Raw genomic sequence first — 8,761 nt, 5'->3', positions numbered from 1 at the left:
GTTCTTGAATGTGGTTTTGAGCATCTTGAGGGGTGCATTTTTTAGAATGGTGTCACTTTTGGGCATTTTCTGTCATAAAGGCCCCTCAAAGTCACTTCAAATAAGATGTGGTCCCTAAAAAAATGTTTTTGTAAATTTTGTTGGAAAAATGAGAAATCGCTGGTCAACTTTTAACCCTTATAGCTTCCTAACAAAAAAAATTTTGGTTCCAAAATTGTGCTGATGTAAAGTAGACATGTGGGAAATGTTATTTATTAACTATTTTGTGTGACATATCTCTCTGATTTAAGGGCATGAAAATTCAAAGTTTGAAAATTGCTAAATTTTCAAAATTTTCACCAAATTTCCGATCTTTTCACAAATAAACGCAAGTGATAATCGAAGAAATTTTACCAATATCATGAAGTACAATATGTCACAAAAAAAATCTCAAAATCAGGGGAATACGTTGAAGCGTTCCAGAGTAATTACCTCATAAAGCGACAGTGGTCAGAATTGAAAAAATTGGCCTGGTCACGAAGGCAAAAACAGGCTCTGGCGTGAAGTGGTTAAATCACAAATTAGCCAATTCGTGTGAGCCCAACAGCCAGTGACAAGGTGTACCCCTTTGTTGGGACCCTAAACCTAACATGATGCCTCTACCAGGCTAAGTGTCTACAATTATGTGGGCAGATAGGATCAAGCTCTATTTAAAAACACCTAAGGCAGATGGGAGGAGTACTCAGTGAGAAGGCGTGTACTCCAAATATCAAAAAACTGACCGGAACTTCCAAACAGAAAAAGACAAGTGTGAACAGGTGCAACTTGATAATTGTAAATTTGAGCTGATAGACATCTTACGATTTCTAAGGGAAACCACTGGGTCTGCGGTTCTCAAAATTGCCTATTTCTTGGGGTCTTCAGTGCTAGAAAACGCAGGCAAATGTTTATCCATCATGCAATTTCATGAGGGAGGCATCTGATTGGCTCTAAATTTATTCTGCAGCAGGACAATGACCTCAAATATACAGCCAATATCATTAATAAATACCTTCAGCCTAAATAAGACAAGGAGTCCTGGAGATGATGATATGGGCTCACAGATCCCTGATCTAAACATCACCAAGGCTGTGTGAGATTACGTGAAAAGGCAGAAGGATTTGCAGAAGCCTATATCCTCAAAAGATCTGAGGTTAGTTCTCCTAGATGTTTGGAACAAGCTTTCTGCTGAGTTCCTTCAACCACAGATGTTTCTATCGTTACTGGAGTACAATTATAAACATTTCATAAGTTTTTCAACTTTTATTGACAAATACATTCCATTCATGGAAAGATTCAATATTTACAAAGATGACCCTTATTTTTCACGACTTCTGCAGTTCTTCCTTGCATGCTGCACATCAGTTTCAGGGCCGAATCATGACTGATGACAAACCATTCTTTCCTAATCGGTGCTTGGAGTTTATCACATTTTCTGCTTTTGTTTGTTCACCTAGTTTTTGAGCATTGACAATAGGTTCTCAATGTTTCCTGGCCATGGACCCATGTATTGTTCACCAAGCCACTTAGTTATCACTTTTTCCATGTGACCAGGTTGAGCCATCATGCTGGAAAATGCATTTTTTCATCACCAAATTGCTCCCTGATTGTTGGGATAAGTTGCTCTTGGAGGATGTTGAGATCCTATTCTTCATTCGTGGCAGTGTACTTAGGCAAAATTGTGAGTGAGGTCACTCCCATAGATGAAAAGCAACCACACACATGGATGATATCAAGATGCTCTACTGACTCATGGTATAACTCACTTTTTCTTTTCTGCTCAATCATTCTTCCAGATGTCACAAACAATCTAAAGGAGGCTTCATCAGAGAAAATAACTTTACTCCAGTCCTATTCAGTCCAATTTCTGGAAAGTTATTTTCTCTGATGAAGCTCACTTTAGATTGTTTGGAACATCTGAAAAAATGATTGTTTGTAGAAGAAAAGGTGAGCGCTACCATGAGTCCTATGTCATGCTGACAGTATAGCATCCTAAGACCATTAACGTGTGGGGTTGCTTTTCATCCATCGAGGGGGTTTACTCACAACTTTGCCGAAAAACACAGCCATGAATAAAGAATGGTATCTACAGTGGCTTGCAAAAGTATTCACCCCCTTTGCTTTATACCTATTTTGATACATTACAACCTGTGTTTAAATATTTTTGTAATCCAATTTGTGTGTGATGCATCAGCACTACATACTGTAATTTGGTGAAGTAACAAAAATATAGGCACTGATTAAATTTATGGGATCAAATAACTAAAAATTGCCATGTGCATATGTATTCACCCCTTTTGCTATGAAGCCCCTAAAAATTTCTGGTGCAAGCAATTACCTTCATAAGTCATTTCCTTAGAGAAAGGAAATACACCTTTGTGCAATCTAAGTGACACATTGTCTGTCAGTATATACACACCTTTTCTGAAAGGTCATGGAGGCTGCAACACTATTAAGCAAGAGGCACCACTAACCAAACAACACCATGAAGACCAAAGAGATCTCCAAACAAGTCAGGGACAAAGTTGTTGAGAAATACAAGTCAGGGTTGGGCTATAAAAAACTATCACAATCCCGATGATCCCCCTGAGCACCATCAAATGCATTATCATCAAATGGAAAGAAAATGATACCACAACAAACCTGCCAAGAGAGGGCCACCCACCAAAACTCTCAGCCCGGGCAAGGAGGTCATTAATCAGAGAGACCAAATGTAACCCTGAAGGAGCTGCAGAGTTTCCAAGCAGAGATTGGAGTATCTGTCCATACGACCACCATAAGCCGTACACTCCATAAAAGTGGCCTTTATGGAAGAGTGGGCAGAAAAAAAAAAAAGCCTTTTCTTACACACAAAAATTGTAAAGGGTCATTTTAAGTTTGCAAAAAGACACGTGGGAGACTCCCAGAATGCATGGAGAAAGGTGCTGTGGTTAGATGAGACCAAAATTTTACTTTTTGGCCACCAAGGTAAACGCTTTGTCTGGCGCCTCACCCCAAGAACACCATCCCAGCAGTGAAACAAGGAGGTGGCAGCATCTTGATGTGGGGATGTTTTTCGGCAGCAGGTACAGGGAAAATGGTCTGAATTGAAGGAAAGATGGATGGTGTGAAATACAGGCATATTCTTAAGCAAAACCTGTTTCAGTCTGTCAGTGATTTAAGACTGGGACAGAGGTTCACCTTCCAACAAGACAATGACCCAAAGCATACTGCTAAAGCAACATTCGAGTGGTTTAAGGGGAAACATGTAAATGTTTTGGAGTGGCCTAGTCAAAGCAAAGACCTTAATCCAATGGAGAATCTGTGGTCAGACTTGAAGGTTGCTGTTCGCCAGAGGAATGAAAGCATCTAACTTGAAGGAGCTGGAGCAGTTTTGCCTTGAGGAATCAACAAAAATCCCAGTGTTAAGATGTGGAAAGCTCATAGAGACTTATCCAAAGGAACTTACAGCTGTAATTTCTGCAAAAGGAAGCCCTACAAATTACTGACTTTAGGGGGTGGAATAGTTATGCACACTGAAGTTTACAGTTATTTTGTCCTATTTGTTGTTCACAGTTGTAGGCATGTTCTTTACATGAACTGATGCAAACGATTGAAAAAAAACAGTGAAATTCCAGGTTGTGAGGTAGCAAAACACGCAAAATGCCAAGGGGGGTGAATACTTTCACAAGCCACTGTAAACATCCTCCAAGAGCAACTTTTTCCAACCATCCAGGATCAATCTTGTGATGAACAATGTTTTTTTTTTTTTTTTTTTTTTAAGTATGATGGAGCACCATGTCACTCGTCAAAAGTAATAACTAAATGGCTTGGAGAATAAAATGAAATTTGGGTCCATAGTTAGAAAACTCCCTAGATCTCATTCCCATTGAGAATATGTGGTCAATCTTGAAAGAGCAGGTGGACAATAACAAAACAAAATAGTGATAAACTCCAAACACAGATTAGACAAGAACAGGTTTTCATCATTGATGATTTGGCCCAGAAGCGGATATCGAACAAGTCAGGGCAAATTGCAGAAGTCTTAAAGAGTAATGGTCAACATGTAAATATTGAATCTTTGCATAAACTTGATGTATTTGTCAATAAAAGTTTAAAGACTTATGAAAAGCTTATAATTGTACTTTAATCACCACAGAAACATTTGAATAAAAGATCTAAAAGCTCTAAAGCAGCAAACTTTGTGTTATTCTCAAAACTTTTGGTCATGACTGTAAATTATACTGGTTTGGATGTAATGGTTGGTCACAACAACCATTGATTTAAAGGGACTGTCCAGTACTTTAGATTACCCCCCCAATGTAGCCCCCCGGGGCCCCTAAGGATTTTTGTAATTAGCTTACGTTGCAGATAATGCCTGTGAGCGGCGCTATCACTGGCCGCTCACAGGCATCACATGACCCCCGGCTGCAGCCGGCTCTGATATCCGCTGACGTCACAACAAGTGCTGTCAGCAGCCGGGGGTCTTTGTCTTCCTGGTTCCACGGTGGATACCAGGCTGTGGGCGGGGTTACCCCCCATGTCACACCCGGCATCCATCGCTCGCTCTGCTTCTCCCCATTCATTGGGAAAGCGCGCGGTGAATGCTGGGTGTGACATGGGGGGTAACCCCGCCCACAACCCAGCAGCCACCGCGGGGACCCCAGCGCTGTCATGCCTCACTTGTCGTGACGTCAGCGCGGGTTCACGTGATGCCTGTGAGCGGCCAAGGATAGCGTCGCTCACAGGTAGAAAAAGCAACGCAAGGTATTTACAAAAATCCTTAGGGGTCCCAGGGGGATACGTGGGGGGGGGGTAATATAAAGTAAAGGCCAACTTCTTTCATTTAGATCTTTCTTTTGTTCGTTCACTTTGTATTTTGTTAATTGATAAAAAGAAACTGAACCCTTCGATTTTTTAAAGCAATTTTACTTACAGCATTTTTATCACACCTGCCTACAAGTTTTGCACAGTACTGTATTTATGTACATATCGGGTAGGTAGAGACTACTTGAAACTTTTGGAGCTCACATGGCACTATAACCACATGTTGAGCTGAGGGCTTGTAAATGTTGTTGCCTCTCGATTAGCAGAGTCGCTGGCGAGCGCTTATGCCAGGAGCTGAGGTCACTTACTCTGTGACTTCTGTAACTTTTGTTTCAGAAGTAAAATAAATTGTGAATGAATTTATGATATGTTGGACGTCATCTCCCAGTTTCTAAACATCTGTGAAAATGATTTTGAATTTTAAACATGTGAACTCCGTTTATCTCATTTACTGGCCATAGGAATATTTCTCGGTGGAGCGCTGCTGTTCGGGCATTCACTTTTTCCAGTCAGCTGTAGGGCGATGGTATCTGATGTGTAATAAGCATTACCTCACTCTTTGATGTCTGCATCCTGAACAGTTATTTTCTGCATTAGTTGCACTTCAAGAACGTAGGCTCTTAATTAAAAAGACTGCATTTAGAAGGGTTTTTTTGATCAGCGTCAATATTCTGTTGGCACCACACAGAAATAAAACAGCCACATCTTAGCATACCTGTTACAAATTACACTCCTGGAACCCCCCATCCCTCACTCACACTTCTAAAGAACAAAACTTAGCGTGAACCTGTTCTTTGACACAAACTTGTAGAAAAAGTTTGCTGCCCCTATACCCCACAACAATTTAAAACTGCTTTTGGTGCCTATACCAGTCTAATATGTCCATGAATTGTCCTGATTCTTTTGCAGTCTCTTTGAGTGTGCAGTTCATGTTCATCAGCATTCTGCCAGCTCTAAAAGCACTGGAACTCCCAAACTTCCCAGCATACATTGTGCCTATCATTGTCCACTGGCTAGCCTGCCCTCAACTGAAAGACTGATGGTTTACACATGACAACATGCATTGAACAACAAATTAAACAGAAGGGAGACAATGTAGTAAAGGGGGTTGCCAGCGCTCAGAACAAGGCACCAGACTCGCCCAGGGGGATATGGGGGGGAAACTCGGTACCCGGGCCTTTACCTTCTGTGGAATGTCACGGCAGTCAGCTCCCGGGCCTGTACCCTGGGGTCACTCTTTAAAAGGGGGGGGTTTTAGTGTTTTTAGTGTACAGTTTGTCTCGTGGCGCCACCTGTGGTTTCCGGTAATAGTTACCGGCGCTGCTGCAGACCTCCGGGGGTGATGGTATGGCAGCTGGGATGTTTCTGCTCCCCACAGGCGGAGCGGGCCCCCGGGGCAGAGTTGATAAATGGAATACAGGGCGTTGTGGCGTAGAAGGGATGATGGCGCGGCGGCAATAACCGACAGAGACAGTGGAATGCAGTCATCCGATTTTACTCACAGTTCTTTTTAGGTTCCTCGGGTACACTGTACAGGTTACCGCTTCCCGCGACACGCTGCGTTTCACCAAGCAGGGGTTCAGAAGTCCCTCCGGCAATTCGAGAGTACTTATCGGGACCCCCTTTCTATATGTTCCTTTCCTCAGCCGACTTTCCGCGCTGGGTCTCTCCCTCCTGCCCTGCGCCTCACAAACTGAGTCCCAAAAAGGCATCCTCGGATCCTTCAGGGTCACCTGGAGTTCCCTGCTCCTACACAGCTACCTTTCTTGGCTACTCGGATGCGAGTATGACAACTGTACCATAAAAGTCAGAAGCCTCCGGTTTCCTAGCTGAGGCTTGAAGAGACACGACTAGCTCAGGGACCGGCTCCCTTCTTGCGGCCTGGTCCCTCTGACACTTGACAGATTACAGCATACGGGTGGCTTCCTGCTCCTTCCGTACCCCTGGAACCCCTTCAGTTACTGGAGCCTTTCTCCTCTGCTCCCCTCCTCTTCTCTCCTCTGCTCTGCTGGGTCTCATTCCCCAAGCCCACTCTGGAGCAGAGCACCTACAGAGCTCCTCTTACGAGGCACAGGCACCTCTCTCTCAGACTCACTCCTCACCGACTGAACTCACTAACTAAGATGGATCTCCTTTTTATACTTATTCTATAAGTGCTCCCCTGTTCTATGTCCTCCACCCACACCCATTACTGGTTCCCCCTCACTCTGGTTCCCTCCACTCCAGCCAGGGACAGGGCTCAGCAGAACACAGCGCATCTTGCCCTTCCAGCCGGCCTGGAGCAGTGTAGTGTTGGATGCAGATGTTGGGGTCCCGGGCTGTACTCCTTTCCTTACCAGAGAGTGAGGCACCACCAGTTGTAGTACCTCTGTGGTGACTGAACCCTCAGGAGCACCACACTCCCCCTTGGTAAAACACAGCACGTCCGCGGGCTGGAACAGAGCAAAGACAGGGTATTTTTAGACATACAAAAATTTTAGAATTCATTCACATAGAAGATTATAAACAAACTCGTCCCTTTATGGGAGGCACATTTTCTTAAACGTTACTGGTTACTTTTATCAAACATTATAAAACTAAAACATTTCTTGTATAAAACATTTTCAGCCGGCTACAGCGCGATCTGTAACCAGGTGTCCATTCTTTCTCAACAAGGTGCAATATCAGCAGCATGAGGTACCCATCCAAAAACCCTCAACGTAGGCACTGGGCGTGGCTGCAGGGCATAGGCGATCTACGCCTTGGACCACGTCTTCGGCCACGCCAAACGGGTTTTTGTTCTGTTGTCTGTGGTTGTATATATAAAACCGATAAGGAGCACTTTAAGTAGCACAAACTATCTACAGGTGTAAGTCTTTGGCTGCTCACAGTCTTAAGCCTGTCAGTTTTTTTAGCCTGACGGGTAACTGGGTAAACGCATAAAACTTGTGCACAATAAATTTTTTTTTTCTTTTTGTATCCTCCAGGGTAACTATATACAATTCAAGTTCAGTTCAGTTACATCTTCTGCGCTCAGTAGTGGTGCTACCTCTGGGGAAGCACCTGTCCACAATAGGCTGGCCCAGCCGGGTCATCAGCTCTAGGTGGCGAGGGTTTACTCTTCTACACCACCCTGTGGACATACGGCAGGGCCATGGGTATCACTGGAGCCACGACCCCTGCTGGTGGGGCGGCCGCCCCGACCTGAGCAGCGCCGGGCGCGAGTTGAGCATCAGGAGTGTTAACCGGTGCTCCGGCGTCTTGCTGGTCATCGGCCATGGTTGCGTCCCCCTAGTAAACCGTAGCCTACCTTCTCTTTCTTTTTCGATTAGGCCGCAGCTCCGTAGACGATGGTCTCCTTCCAGGACCTGACGCTTCCTGGTGCTGCGTCAGAGCGCGAGGCGGGGCTTGAGCTTCGCGCGCTACCAACAGTCACGCCTCTCTGGTTCCCGTGGTTACGCCCCTCTTCTTCCGGCACGGCGATGCGGTAATGGCGGCGATTTTCACCACAGTTTAAACACAGTTCAATTACGGCACACAGTACCCGGTGGCAACGGGCACGAAATCCTGTTCGTGACGCCAGGAAGAGTGATGACTCACCCAGGGGGATATGGGGAGGGAACTCGGCACCCGGGCCTTTACCTTCTTACCAGAGAGTGAGGCACCACCAGTTGTAGTACCTCTGTGGTGACTGAACCCTCAGGGGCGCCACACACCCCCTAACCCATAGACCATTAACAGTCCCTGAGTCTCTTCCACCAGTCCACTATTGAATTCCTTATCCCCCAAGTAAATACACTGCTCAAAAAAATAAAGGGAACACTCAAATAACACATCCTAGATCTGAATGAATGAATGAAATATTCTCATTGAATACTTTGTTCTGTACAAATTTGAATGTGCTGACAACAAAATCACACAAAAATCATCAATGGAAATCAAATTCATTAACCAATGG

This window comes from Phyllobates terribilis, unplaced genomic scaffold, assembly GCF_046119375.1.
Source record: "Phyllobates terribilis strain yellow unplaced genomic scaffold, ASM4611937v1 Scaffold_2__4_contigs__length_985480577, whole genome shotgun sequence".
NCBI lineage: Eukaryota > Metazoa > Chordata > Amphibia > Anura > Dendrobatidae > Phyllobates > Phyllobates terribilis.
The sequence above is the reverse complement of the archived record's forward strand: the minus strand, read 5'-3'. Positions refer to the sequence as shown.